The sequence below is a fragment of the Cibotium barometz genome, chromosome 26 (genome assembly GCF_041138505.1).
Source record: "Cibotium barometz isolate CiBa-2024 chromosome 26, ASM4113850v1, whole genome shotgun sequence".
Classification (NCBI taxonomy): domain Eukaryota; kingdom Viridiplantae; phylum Streptophyta; class Polypodiopsida; order Cyatheales; family Cibotiaceae; genus Cibotium; species Cibotium barometz.
The window spans coordinates 41,942,474-41,958,087 of NC_141071.1; the positions used below are offsets into that span (position 1 = coordinate 41,942,474).

Here is a 15,614-nt window from a genome sequence, read left to right on the forward strand (position 1 = left end):
ACACTAGCAATAAAATTTATACACTAATAGTTTTAGTGAGCCGAGAGGATAGTGATCTTATAGCAATAAAGCAAAGAACAAACACTCTATACATGGCATTTTTATATGTTTAGGATTTGAATTATTCTACCAAGTTTCTTTTTGTGGTTCCATCAAACAGGATCAATTTTGAAAGTTGGTATCACTCAAATGACTAAAAATAGGATGTAGTGGTTGTCTAGCAATTTCTGTGAAAGATTTCCAAAAGTCTGCATGCTCCTTTTGTGGTATTGTTACATGATAACGTATTGTGCTAGTGCACTGGTCTTGTGCGTTGTTTATACGTACACTACACTTGCATTTTGGTTACCTTAGCTTCAAACGATTTTTACTAGTTTTAATTAAGTGACTATTATTTTTTTTGGTGTGGTGAAAGTATGGATAAAAGGTTTGATTTGAATATACATTAGAGGATACCATTAGATGTCATTAGAGCCTTTGGGTCATCTTATGAAACAACTAGATTTAAAAGGTACAAATAGAGCCTTTTGCATAATACATTAGAGGACACCATTAGGTGCCATTAGAGCCTTTGGGTCATCTTATGAAACAACTATAAAAGGTACAAATAGAACCTTTTGGATCTTCATACACATTTTAATTGTGTCGACCATTCAATTTTTGTTTTTGTATTCCTCTCTTTTCTTCTTTTAGGAGAGGGAAACTTTTAACACATGCAATCCTTCCCCATGCAAACCACGAGTCCCTCGCATCCTCTAACAAAGATACCTCTAGATGTTGTTGCTTGGCATCTCTACATACTTGAAGGGATTAAACTTTCATAGGAGACCATAGTTGTATGGCCCAGCACTTGGTGCATGACCTTTTCTTCTCCCTCAGGCATTTAAATGCCTATTTTCACTTTCTTCCTACCCCCCAACTCCATGTGTGTTTACTCTTTATGCTTCATAAGAACCAGATATTCATGTTCAATTTTATTATTTACTACTGTCTCATCAAAACTTCTAGTGGTCATTGGCAAGAAGTAGATTATGTAGAAATAGTGATTTTAATCTCTTAGAGTGGGGCTTAATTGATATAAGCATGCTTTCATAATTCATAGTAAATGGTTGTTGATACACAATGCTTACCGTATAACAAGGATCATCAGACTCCTATCATTGTAGGGTATACCAATATGTAGTTAAGCATCAACAGATTCCTATCATTGTAGGGTATACCAATGGATCTCATAATTGTTGATGGTGGCAAGTACTGATAGTAGCTTTGAGTGGCCCACAAGAGTGCCAACCACCACCTAGAGAGCCTCAAGGTGGTGGAGATAATCCAATATAATTTCATAGTTCCTCAATGCTGATTGTGTGAGTAGCATTGGCACCCAACTTTCCAATGTAAGACAAACTGTTACAAAGCCTCTGGCATATGTACATTTCATTTGCAAAAGACTATACAAAACTCTATGTTAACATGCCCAATAAGGCATCCAAATGAACAAATGACCACCTTTTGCATGCTTACAATCCTCCAACTGGTATTAGAGCTACCCTAAACAGATTCAAAAGATGGGGCAACAAATGGATCAATGTTCTCTAAGCTTCCTTTCAACCCATTTTCCTAAGGTTTTTCGTAAGATTTAGGTATGATCATGCTTTCAATGAGCTTAGGGTGTCAATGTCATGCTTGGATGGGCATGGGTAAGGTCCCTAAGGAGTAAGAGAAGGAATGGTGTAGCACGCCCATGCAGACCCCAGGATCAATAGCACCTTCTTTTGCTCTCAATATATTTAGGGGCTACAATGCTTTGCGTGGTTGGCTCAAGTTCAACCCCTCTAACCACCATTCTCATCCTCCTTAGTGCCCTTGTTAGCAAGCGTGTAAGTATCCCCACCTTCTCTCTATTCTGGTATGTATGTTGAATCTTGCCCTCTTTCTCTTTCTCTCACTAACTACCTCTGTGTTGAATCTTCCTCCTACAAAAAATGCATCATATGATGTTTGTTTTTTAAAATCTATGTGAAAACTAGCTCTTGCCCCAAGGCTTGAGCCCTTAGATGCCTTCATTTGTAATCCACTTCACCTTCTCATCCATGAGGCTCTCCATGAGTATATTTGACATGAAGAAGATAAAAATGAGCAAACCAACCAGCATGAATAACATTATGAGAACTTGATCAGATTATGTCACACTATTTAAAGACTAGGAATGAATTGACTCGTCAAACGTGCTTCAAACCATGCAACATATTCTAACATGACTAGTTGAAGAAGACACTCAAGAACAATTTTGAAGCGAGTGCTCGCAACGTAAGTACATTGTGACATGCTATATAGCTCTGTAACACTGCACTATCCTCTACTTTGAACATTGAAAGAGATTATGCTCCACTTTTAACATCAACAGTACTCATCGAAATGGGGGGAATGGCACATTCCTCTATGGATTATAGATTTAAGGGGAAGTTGTGGCACCTCCTTTCATACCTTGGGTATGGTCTTTTTTTTTCACACATACAAGGACAGAAGAAACACTTTTATCATAGTCAAATCTATAAACCTTCATCAACGACTAATGATGGTTAATAAGTTAACATGTATATGTTCTAGGTACATCATGGCTCGGTCTCCTGTCTGCCAAGAGGGTCTCTCTGTGTCTCCTGAGCTCATGCATCTTATATATTCAATGATTGGAGCAAAAAATCCAAACCATCATCAAATGAAGGTCCAAAATCTTCTCCTCGATGGCTATGAGATAGACCCTACCCAATCTCTTTAGTTTCTTACTAGATTGTCCATCATTGTTATGTATGTTGACATGCATACTATGTGTTTACCATCTATATCTATATATTATATATTGTGTATGTATACTATATATGTTTACTTGCATTGTTTCATCTCTGTATACTTAGTTTCATCTCTTTGTATGCACCATGTGTGTAACTTTCTTCGCTTCTCCATAAGATCTCTCTTTCGTCTCTTGCAATTATGTGTTTGCATGTATACTACCATCTACATGTATAGTATGTATACGAACCATGCATGTTTAATTACATTGTTTATCTTTCGTATAATCTCCATATCTACCATATATGTATCTTTCTAGATTGTTCCTCCTGATCTCTTTATGTACCATACATGTATCTATCTAGTTTGGTCCTTCTAATATGAGTTTGTATATCATGTGTGCACCTTGCTTGGTTTGATGCATCTTCCTATACTACTATGTATGAAACTATTGTATCTTGTCCGAATTGATCTTTGCATGTATGCTAGGTATCTTGTCTTGTTTGATCTTTACGTGTACACTATGTATCTAAATATTGACACATCATTGTCCTATTGAATTTTCATGTTCATTTGCACATGAAGTCTATTCAAACGCATCATGTTGTTAGCGATCCTTTTTCATGTTATTTGGAAGCTAAAATTTATTTAGACTTTTGTGATGGCATGAGTGTGAAGCTATACACTAGCAATAAAAGTTACATACTGTATAGGCTTAATGAGCTAGTGAACTTATAACAACAAAGCAAAGAACAAACACTCTATACGTGGCATTTTGATATGTTTAAGAGTCGAGCATAAAGTTAGGCTTTGAATTGTTCTACCAAATTTGAATATGCATTAAAAGATGCAATTAGAGCCTTTGGATCTTCTTCCGATACAACTGGATTTAAAAGGATCTTCATACACATTTTAATTGACTCGATCATTAAATTTTTGTTTTTGTATTCGTCTCTTGATTTGTATATGACAAGTATAGAGCCTTTTTTCCCATTTGAAAGACATCTCAACATCTGTGAAGGGATTGCAGCTTTGCATGGTTAGCTGAGCTACAACCCCTCTAAGCACCATTCTCATCCTCCTCGTTAGCAAGCCTGTAAGTAGAGCCCCACCTTCTCTCTGTTCTGCTCTCTGTGTTGAATCTTGCCCTCTCTTTCTATATCTCTCATCACCTCTCTCTGTGTTCAATCTTCCCCCTACAAAGAATGCATCATTTGATGTTTGGTTTTGTTTTTAATCTTTGTAAAAAACTAGCTCTTGCCCAAGGCTTGAGCATCTAGATGCCTTCATCTGTGCTCCACTACATGTTCTAATCCATGAGGCTCTCCAGGAGTATATTTGACATGAAGATTAAGATAAAGATGAGCGACCCAACATGTAAGTACATTGTCATACACACAGAAGTCGGAGGATATCATGAGACTGTGGACAGGACATTGTTGTTATCAACATATAAAGGGCTAAACCTCTATCCGTATGATGGTATCCGGTGTTGGAAGGCTGAATTGGATCCTCAAGAGGCAGCTTAGTTGTCACCAATATGAGTGCCAAATGGTACCTGCAGCAAACCAGATCCTTTCCATTAGTGGCAAAGTCCACATGAGAGTTAGCATTCATGACGAGGAACACAGGTATGCAGAGGCATTGGCACGTAGCTTTCCAATGTAAGATTAACTGTTACAAAGCCTCTGGAATATGTACATTTCATTTGCAGAAGACTATACAAAACTCGGTGTTAACATAACCACTGACCTAGTGCCCTACTTTGACCCACATAACCTTCCCCAAATTTCATGGACTACAGGTACAGGTGTGCAAATGCCAAAATGCTGCACACGAGTTCAGCCCTGCGTGTGCAGAAGCAGAAGCTGAATTATCAAGCAACTGCCTCAAATGTACAATGTTGCATTGAGCATATGCCACAGCCTTTGTAGGGATATTCTAGTGGTAGCTTCTGCTTCCATATCTGCATCAAATAGCCATTGAATAAGAATTTGACAATTTCTAGAAGCTTCCACCTGCAGGCCTTCTGCCTTTGTGCATGCATGTGGCAAAGGATAGTCCCCTTGGAAGAATTTGCAAGCCAATTTTTGGGCATGCGATTGCAGCAAAGCTAGATGTATTCCAATAGACGTTTGTCTGTCTGCATGAGATAGACAGTCAGTTGTATGGAGTTCTTGCTTCAGAGAAGTCAGCAAGGTCACTCTGCTATGTATTGCATATGCCATAACTTTTCTTCAAAGAAGCTAGCGAGGTGATTGTTGTGTACTGCATGAAGTTGGGAGGTACCGACTGAGCCAGCAATGTAGGACCCCATCATACTTCATCAAAAGGCACCTGCATTTAAGACAGAGACAGCTTCTTAACTAATGCTTTTAGCATATGCCAGCCTTCAAGCACACATATGCAGGAGCTGATTCTTCACTGTTTTACTTCTAAATCATAGCAGCCAGGTACGGGACGGGACGTATAATACGGCAAAGTATAATACGCGTATTATACGTCTTTTTCGCGGGGCCAAAATAAAAAACGTCGTTTTTTTTAAATAAAAAACACTAGTTTAATTACATTTGGTCGAGACATGTCACATACATGTTTAAAGTTGAAACTTGAAGAGTTGAACTTTAAGACTCAAGAGAGAGAGAGAGTTATGTTGCTGCCTTGGGGGCCTGAGCAAGGGTGGGTGGGGAAAGGGTGTCGACCAGCACAACGAGGAAGCGAACGAAGGGAGAGAGGGGGAGCGACAAGCAGGGGCGAACGAGCAGAGATGAGAGAGAGAGAGAGAGAGAGAGTACCGTACCGTGTGAGGTTGGAACTTGGGCGTGCAGGTTCGGGAAGCAACAGAGCACACCAGAGCGCATGCGGATCCCAAAAAAGCCCAGGCATAACGTTAAACGTTAGCCTGGCAAATTTTTTAATTAAAAAAAAAAACCTCACGTTTTTTATCCAAAAAAACGTCCCATCGAGTATTTTTTATAAAAAACGCGTTTTTTTACTTCTAGAATCTAAATAACTTATCCATAAAGTCAGTATTGAAAATAAAAGCTTCAGTTAGTTTCCGTAAATATTTCTTGTCAGGAGTTGACATAACCAGAACATGGTGCCAAGTCAGGCAGTCATGTGGAGTAGGTCATACTCAAAGATGCCTAGGCCAAGGTTCCTAGAAGGCTCATAGACAGCCAGTTGTCCACATATAATATTATACTTGCTTGTTTGCTTTTGGAAGTAGGGCCTCTACACGAGGACATGTCCATTCCCAATTTTGAGGAGCAAGAAAAAGAGTGACATGATAAGTTACTCATCGAGTAATGGACTTTCCACATCTTAGGGATGGAATTTGTTGTAAAGTTGTATGTTGTCTTCAAGTTATTTTAGGACAAGGGACATACGCAGGATTGTTTGACAGTCGTATGTGATCTTCAAGCTTTCGAGCACATGGGACATACCAGAATTTGTTTTATGCTTACCCTAAAGTAGACATAAGTATCTCCTAGTTATACGAAAACACATTGGAAGTACATTAGGACTTGTTTACACATTAAGTGAACTAGTGTTTTCCGACAACGTTTGAAAGATGCCATTTGGTACAACTGACGAGTTGTGCTATGGATCTGTGCTAGGGTTGCTATGGTAGAGCTTGTTGCACTTTGTGATTGGTTGTCCTATTGGGATTCGGCCTTGGACGAGAGTTGGATTGACAACAAGCAATTGGATCTTCATAGCAAGTTCTGCAAGAGAAGTCTTATACTGGCTTAGACAAGAGGCAATAGACTTGAGTAGATGCTATGGATGGATGTTCGGATATGAGGATTTGCTTCCAGAAGCTTGTTCTCCTTCAGCATTCACGAGAGGACGCAAAGTTACGTCCTTACCGGCGTAGGGCTAGAGTGGGGAACGAAATGTCAGCAAGTGATTTGGTTTGTTGGAATGGGATGCGAGGTTGGGGTTATCACTGACTTGCAGGTTCGTAGCAATCTGACCTTAGGCTTGAGGGTGGCTCAAGGTACTCAACCTACAAGTCAGGTGGTGAGTCGCTAGCCACGATCTATCATGGTCACGTGATGAGTTCAATGTCGGGTCTATGGAAACTTTGCTAGGGTTTCTTAGGTATGTCCTCTATCTTGATCCACAATGGTTCTATGTTAGATAATCACTGGACACAGTCTAGTGAGGACTTTACAAGTATATGCAATGTGAATTGGGATAGTGGGCCGCAATGTACACAACACAATTGGTCTACAAGAGAAAGGGGTCATAAGGACTGTTGACAATTTAGCTCATCCTCTTTCTTGTAGTGACTTGCTAAGCTTTCAAGCAAGGCATTATAGAACTCTGTAATGGACATGTCAGAGATCAATGTCTCTTTGCTCCTTGCTTTCACTGGTTTAGACGAGGAAGAGTTTATCTCAATGGTATCTTCCATCATGTTATTGTCCAAACGGATTGCTTCTTTGCAACATTGATCAAAAGACTTTGGGCCTATGATCAAATTATGCAAAGTGTTTTTCTTTAATCCCACGAGAAAACATCACTTCATTTGAAAATCATTGAGTTTCTCCCGGTCCTCACATTGTGAGTTCAAGGCTTTCATGCATAAGATGTAGTCCTATACGGTTTTCTCAAAACTTCGCTTTATTATGTAGAGTTCTATTGTATCACTCCACCTAGGGCCTTGTCTCAAGAATTTGTAGATAAAGGCAGTCTTCAAAATTTTAAAAATTGCCTTAATTGCACGCATCAACGTGATGAACCATCTACTAGTCTTGCTCACTAAGCATAGATTCAACACGTGTATCTTGGTAGGGCAATCTAGATTTCCAAATGCTTCACATTGCTACTCAAACATTTGCATGAATTGTATAGGATAGGTAGTTTCATCATATTTGCCCATGAGCTTGAAAATATCTATGGACACATTCTAGATGATTCCTTTAGGTCATGTATAGGTCCTTCTTTGATTAAAGCACCATGCATTCCTTGTGCAACCCCCCTCCTCGATTGTTCAATATTGCTAGACTTTGAGCATCTAGTGATTGCAAGGTTTGAGAGATTCCAACTCCAAGCCTTTGCAAGAAGGTAGGGCCAGTTGTTGTATTTTGGCATAGGATCACTGTGGGAATGGGAGTCACCAAGGGTTTGAAACCTGGTGGCATAATTAGAGTCATAAGATAGGTCAAATGTATGGCAGATATGACTGGCAATTGTACTTGAGACATGGCCCCAAAGGCTGATAGGTTTAAGTCGTTGGATTAAGTTTCGTTATTAGAACGTTTACTACCCCCTCCCCCGCCCCCCGCACGGCCCCCAAGATTAGTCATTATGTCCACCATTTTCTTCTTTTGTTTCTTTGTTTATCTTTTTTTCCCCTTATAGCCCGAAACAACCTTTGTACGCTTGGTTTACCCCCCTATCTCTCAAACAAGGGTCCGTGAGGATTCGTTTGCATGAATTTTCTCTAAGGTGTTGGGACATGTGGATGTACTCTAAGAAATAATGCCAATGGTTTCCCATATGGTAGAGGTCTCAAAACCCCTTTTCCATCACTGTCAAATCATGTTCTTTTTCCAAAAAAATTGTCAAAATAACACTTTCAATTTTTACAGTCCTTTTTCAAATGTGCTACAAAAGGAATCTGGAAACAAGTTCTATGACAGAGTTGTAGTATTTTTGGAGTACTAAAACTTTTTTCTCCTAATCTTGTCAAATTTCTTGCGTTTGGCAACTCAAACGGTAGTCCAAAAGTGACCCACAAGCTTGTTTTTGTTGATTTTACAACGTTTTTTTGCCTCGATTTTCAGGTCGACTTTTGCGACATTGGTTATAGGCCAAAACAATGGAAATCGGCTTAGATCGCTTAAGAAAAGATTTAAAGAGCCCAGAACGTTCTTGAAGATGAGCTAGAACAACTTCACCGTTCTCCCCATTTGGGATATACAAGCCTGCGAACAGGGCTACTTTTTATAATCTCTTTTTTTTCTATCCCGATTTTTCACATAAAATTTTTTTAATCCTGTAAGTATAGTTTCACTCCTAATAAACTCTAATAGTCAAGTTCTGACAATTAATCACCTTAATAACTCCAATAGATGAAATAATTTTAGCATGATTTTCTCAAGAAATTCACGAGGTGAATCTCTTGAGATAGTCAAGCATGAAAAACTCAACAAATCACGGTTGTGAAAAACTCTAGTTTCACACCAAAATTTTTCGAGTTTTGAGTATAATTTTTTTATCAATAAAGTCAAACAGTCAATCCAAAATATGTTGTCACCTTACCAACCTCAAAAGATGACATTTTTTCAATGTGATTTTCTCAAGAAATTCACAACATAAATATCTAAAAGAAAGTCACGGCCATTAAAAAAAAAAACTTGGATTTTTTACGCCAAATTTCTTTTATTTTTTGGATTCAAATTCACTCCCAGAGAACTTTAATAGTTACTCTCTATCATCTAGTCACCTTCTCAACCCCAAAAGATGAAAACATTTCGACGTGATTTTCTCAAGAAATTCACATCGTGAATATTCATAAGATAATCACAACCGTGAAAAACTCTAGTTGATATTTTTGGGCAAGTTCACCTATTTTGGGCAAAAAGGAAAAAGTGCTACAAGTATAGCTACTCGACTCTATTAAAGCAAGGTAGACGGTTGTTTTCGGCAGGTCGACTTCCTCCATACCTCCTGCGACGCTGGCCAACTTGCTCCATACCTCCTACAATGCTGGTCGACTTCTTCCAGAGCAGCCACATGGCTGGTCGCTTTCTCCCAGAGCCTGACAAAGCTGGTCGACTCTCTTCTGGGGCTATTTTGAATAAATTTGGGACAGTTTTGCCAGCTTTACTGGGGCTGATTTGGCGCGGAGTTCGGGGCTGTTTTGGCTCTGTACCAGGCTGTTTTATGGACTGTTTATGAGCTGATTCATGGGACTGTTTTGAGACAGTTTTCGGATGGCTTTGGCGCTGTGTTTATAGGCACTAGATAGATATCGGGGCAACAGTTGTGCTAATGCTTTGTGGAAACTCCGGCAGCTTGGTTAATTGTAAAAGCTTCTCTCTCAATAAAGAAATACCCATGGGGGGGCGGCTGTTCCGGCTCAGTGCAGTGTATTTATATTGTATATTGTTCTTCCGTTGTGTCTTCATGCTATGTTTGGTATTTGAAGTGTTGGTCTATTATTGTTCTATCCCCCCCCCCCCTTCCCCCCCCTTTTCTAGTTATAGTGGTATCTAAGCATAGGCTTTCTCAGAAGCATAAGCTCCCTTCCAACAATGAGAAAGAGAAAAGATCAGAAGTGGGGACTACATTTACCAACAGTTTGCTATTGAGCTTATGGACGCAATCATGAGCATGAGCAATAGACCGCTTGGTCTAAGAATTTATGGATTCACAGCTTTTATCCTCGGAATATGGAGTTGTTTTTATGTGCCCGTGTTCAGCACTTTTTCCATATGGATTATTGTGGATTAATAAAGCAAGCTTGTAGCAAGCTATATGGAGCTCTCTCTCAAGATATCTTATGAGTATGCTGAGGAGATATTTCTTTTGGCTTCAAGACGAACCTGGCAAAAAGAAGCTACGTATACTTTGAGTTTTGCAAAGTTGTTGCTTTTTGCAATTTTTTTTAAGTGTCTTTGGACACTCAACCCTTGTATGCCTATACAAGGAGAACTGTGTGTTGTTTGCTTGCCTTGAACTGTTTCAAGTAAACATTATGGTTTATATGGTTTTTCTTACGGATATGTCCAAGGACTATGGACAAAGTTTTTGGCATATCTTTGCTCGAGGATTTATACATATACAATGGTTTGGCACATCTATATGGTTATCGTTGGCCCAGTGATTCTTGGGCTTTATATACAGCTCTTTGGCTCCTTTTGCTTGGATGGAGTATGTTTTTGGCTCCCTTTATTTGGGATGCAGTGGACTTATAGAACTCGTGGACATCTCATGGATTGAGAATTTTTCTATGGATTTTTATTATCGGCCGAAATGCTTGTAAAACTATTGGCGGCCAAAATGCCTGTAAAACTATTTGTCGCAGACATGTTTATGGAGAACCAAGATATTTATGCCTATGACTCATTCTCATCTTATGTTCTACACTTGAGCCCACCTCTCCTTCGAGGTTTGTGATCAGAATACCACCACCGAGTGCACCTGGTAAAGTAATATATATACCTAGATGAATCCAGGAACACGCCCAAATTCACCTTTTAGGAACGTGCATGTTATATACTCATGGTAGTCAACCCACAAGACTATATAACTATCAACTCCATTATGCATAGTATGGACTAGATACTACGACATCCCCACTAATGTCATCAGTGCCCAATAGTGGGTATAGAACTCTGTATCGAGATATGCTCTCACACACACACTCCACAGACACACAAACACATAAGAGCATATATTCACACAAAGGCCTTCGTACTGAGTTTCTGTCAAACCTCCGGAGATGCAAGGCAGACTCAGCCATAATGAAGCCTAGCACTTAGGGAAGAAGCAAATAGAAAGAATTAGTACAGCAAATAAGTAGTTGATAGGACAAATGCACCGCTAAATATAGAAAGAATTAGCACGATATCAACTGGCCGTAACTCAAACGAAAACTTCACAATGTGAAATCTGCATGTCCGCTAATACGGCTCAATTATATACCTAGATGAATCTAGGAACATGCCCAAATTCACCTTTTAGAAATGTGCATGTTATATACTCAAGGTAGTCAACCCACAAGACTTTATAACTATCAACTCCATTATGCATAGTATGGACTAGATACTACGACATCCCCACTAACGTCATCAGTGCCCAATAGTGAGTGTAGAATTCTGTATCAAGATATGCTCTCACACACGCACTCCACAAACACACAGTGACACACACACACACACATAAGAGCATATATTCACGTGGTAAAGTAAACTTGAGTCCACCTCTCCACCAAGGTGTGTGGTCATAGCACCAACACGGAGTGTATGTGGTAGAGTGAACTTGAGCCCACCACTCCTCCAAAGTGTATGCTCTTTTATACAAAGACCAAGAAGCTGAGTTTCTATCACTTCTCCAAAGGTAAAGGACAGACTCAACCATGATGAAGGCTAGCACCTACAACTCGACTAGCAAAAACAAATCACTTCCCTATTAAAGCAATGATTAAGCAAGACTAGAAGCAATGATAAATAGCAACTAAGAGCTAAAATGATCTAAACAGAAAATGGGCTTTTAAGCTCCCCATTTTTGTGAAACTTATTACTTATAATCTTAAACATGCCAAGGAGAGCGACATAGTATGTGATTGAGTAGGAGGAGATACACAGACAGCTTCAAAGAGAGCTTGAGGGTATTGATAGACGAATCACTCGAGCTCAATCTTGAGCTCTCACGACCACTTCCCTCAATTCTTATGGTGCACATTCGAGAGGAAGAGCCGCCAGAGCGATCCCAATAGAGACGATCCAAAACACCTGATGCAAACTCTTCCAGAGGAGAGACATGGACTCTCTATCATTGTTGAGGAGATACCGGGTGCTGATGTACCAGGTGATGTGGTGGAGCAGGAGCCGCTACACGATTTCGATGGAAAATCTCCTCACAGATGGAGACTACTCATCGTTCTCATCTTCAGACTTGGATGATAATGAGTGAGTGGTGACTCATGAGACTTGATTTATTAGCCAATGGCCTTGTGGTGACTATTTGCTCTTACTAGTTAGTGGTTAGCATATCAATATTTACTTCAATAATGACCACTGAATAGTTACATATTCAGCTTGTAGCTACTAGTGGCTAGCTGTCAAATCCCCATAGGATCTCCTCGTGAAACGATCCTGGTACATAACTCGAAACCTGCAAACAAACAAGACAGGGGGCAGGCCTGACTCGCCTCCCAACCTCGACAGCCGTGGGCAAGCCCACAAGACTTGGCTGTCCCCACCGAGCCACGAGCTGAGCTAACTAGATGGACGTACCGACCAATCTCTACCTCGTGACGTCCCATACCGCCACGAAGCCACCCTCGCGGGCCTCGAGACTACTGCCGGCCTCGGCTGCATGAAGCAGGTGCACGTCTACACTAGATCCAAGCTCCTCACCATAGAGCTCTCACAAAGTCACGCGAGACTCTATATGACTAATGACTAACCTTGGCCACCCTTTTATAGGCTCTTGGCCGCTCATCGGACATCCACACTTGGGTGCCCATCCGTCCATACTTGGGTACCCGCCCGTTAGTCTATTCCTAACTTAGCTCGTCAATCAGCCTGCCTAGCTCCAAGCTTCCCCAAACCTCGAAGCTAGTCTTGTGTACGTGTAGCACACCGTAGATACACACTGTGCACATGACATACTCCCCTTCCTCTAAGAGCTCACTCCTGAGCTCACTAAAAAGCCAAGTTAATCTCTCTAAACAGTAGTCAATGTCTCCCATGGAACGTCCTCCTCAACACGATCCTTTCACTTGATCTTGTATTCCGTGAGAAGCGTATTACACAATCTTCTTTCACGAAATCCAAGAATCTTTTCAGGTTCGTGTGGAACAAATGTCATGTCCTCAACATCTATGATTTCTTGAGGAGTAACTAACTGGTGTGTTCCACCCAGTACTTCCTTCAATCTACTGACATGAAATACAGGATGAACTTTCACATGAGAAGGCAAATCCAGTTCATATGCGACTAAACCAATCCGTCGTGTAATACGAAATGGTCCACAGTATCTAGGGGATAATTTTGGAGATCGACCTGTCCGTAAAGTCTCGGAATCTTTTGGAAATACACCATCGTTCCTTCAGAGAACTCTCTGGGTGGACGATGCCTACTAGAATAAAATCTGTCTCAATCTTGAGCACTTCTAATAGATTCCTTCGCAACTTGTAACATTTCTTGCATATCTTGCAAAAAATTACGTGCTCCATCATGCTAAAGTCCTGAGAATCCCATTGTAACAGGTGATCTAGGTTGAAAACCATACATAAGCATGAAAGGACTAAAACCTGTACTCGTATGCTTAGTACTATTATATGCAAATTCTAACATAGGAAGATAATCCTCCCATGAACTCTGTCTTTTGGATACATATGCCCGAAGCATATCCTCCAAACGCTGATTCACTCCTTCAGTCTGGCCATCAGATTGACGATGATCTGAGAAACTCAAATTCAAAGTTGTTTCCAACTTCTCAAAAATAAGTTTCCTCGTAAACTTAGAGTCCCTATCACCGACTATGTCCTGCGGTAACCCGTACAGTCTAAACAATTGCTCGATAAACTGCCTTGCTAATTGCGTACCTGTAATAGTCTTCCAGGTCAGTAAAAATCTAGCCATTTTTGTCAAGCGATCTACCACAACCCAAATAGAATCGTGGCCTTGATGTGTTCTTGGCAATCCGGTAATAAAATCCATGGAAATACTTTCCCATTTATTACCTGGGATTTGCAAAGGATGCAACAACCCAGCTTGTCTAAAGCGTTCAGCTTTATTTGCTTGACCAACTTGATACTTGAGAACATAATCTTCTACATACCCTTTCATCTTTGGCCAATAAAAAGTGTGTTTCACTAACGATAATGTCTTGTGTACCCCAGGGTGTCCAGTAGAAGGGACGTCGTGACACTCCTTAAGAATCTTGGACCTCTGTGATACACAAATTTTGTCATTACGGAGCAGTAAGCCATTCCGAATCATCCATTGGCCTCCTGCAGCCTGAATGGTAGGCTGCTCAGTCACATCGAGTCTTGGTCAATCAATGGGCTCCCGTCCTGGATCTTCTGCCAAAATGGACCAAAATAACTATCAGTCCTGCAAAGCTCTCTCAATGACTGAAATAAGTCAGTAGAAATCTCGGTGAACGACAAAGTATTCACCTCTCTAATTCGACCAAGCGTATCTGCAACACTATTCATGGACCCTTTTCTATAACGAATCTTAAAATCAAAATCTTGCATTAATTCAGCCCATCGAACTTTCCTTCCTCTCAAATCGTCCGCATCACACACATACTTGATTGACTTATGATCAGACAATACCACAAACTTAGAGTCATATAAATAATGTCTCCGAATCTTAAGAGCGTGAATCACAGCATAAAGCTCCTTCTCAAGGATTGGTCAACGAGATTGAGTGTCGTCTAGCTTTTTACTTTCAAAAGCAACAGGTCTACCATCTTGAAATAGAGCAGTCCCAATGGCATAGTCACTGGCATCAGTTTCAAGAACATAAGGCCGACTAGGATCGGGTAATGCTAAGATAGGTGCTTCCTTGACTTTATCTGTCAAAAGTCTGAAGGCCATATCCAAATCGTTATTCCAAGTGGTAGGCTGATTTGACTTACGTCCACGACCTTTCAACAGGTCGGTCATAGGTAGTGTGAGCTAGAGTACTCCCGCACAGATTTCCGAAGAAAAACAACAAAACCGACAAAAGAACAAAGGTGTTTCACTGTTCGCGGTATAGGCCAGGCTAGAACCTTCTTAACTCGGTCATAGTCATAGTTGTTTCTCGTACCGGTACAAATGGGTTCGTACAATACGATGCCGTACGATACGATGCCGTACGATATCGTACAGCACGAGTTTTTTTTTTCCCAAAAAAAAAATTCCTTGAAAAAAAAATTCTAAATGCTTTAAAAAAATATAGAAACCCTGCTTAACGAAGATCCCAAATGCTCGCAATACTTCGCAACTTTCGTGTCCACTTAGTATTCTATATGGGGTTGTTGAGAGACCTAAAAAATCTGGCGAGGTCGACTGGTAGTGTACACTTAATTGGTAGGATAAGAGAATCTTGCTATATCACTTGGAGATCCCTGGTATAGGTAGGCTAGAC

At 40.3% G+C, this 15,614-nt stretch overlaps 1 protein-coding gene across 3 annotated transcripts in view; it reads right to left on the minus strand.

The window, feature by feature from the left end:
* Nucleotides 1-3,656: 3,656 nt before the first annotated feature.
* Nucleotides 3,657-15,614, minus strand: part of LOC147623985 (uncharacterized) — an 86,230-nt gene continuing 74,272 nt past the window's right edge. Inside the window, exons 7-8 of one of the 3 annotated variants that reach the window (XR_015269243.1) lie at nt 4,251-4,342; nt 3,657-3,980 (exon numbers count right to left, since the gene is read on the minus strand). The gene's annotated coding sequence lies outside the window, so the exon portion shown is untranslated. Of the gene's footprint in view, nt 5,122-15,614 lie in introns of all 3 variants that reach the window. The other 2 variants (XM_086820663.1, XM_086820662.1) reach the window with 2 other exon arrangements.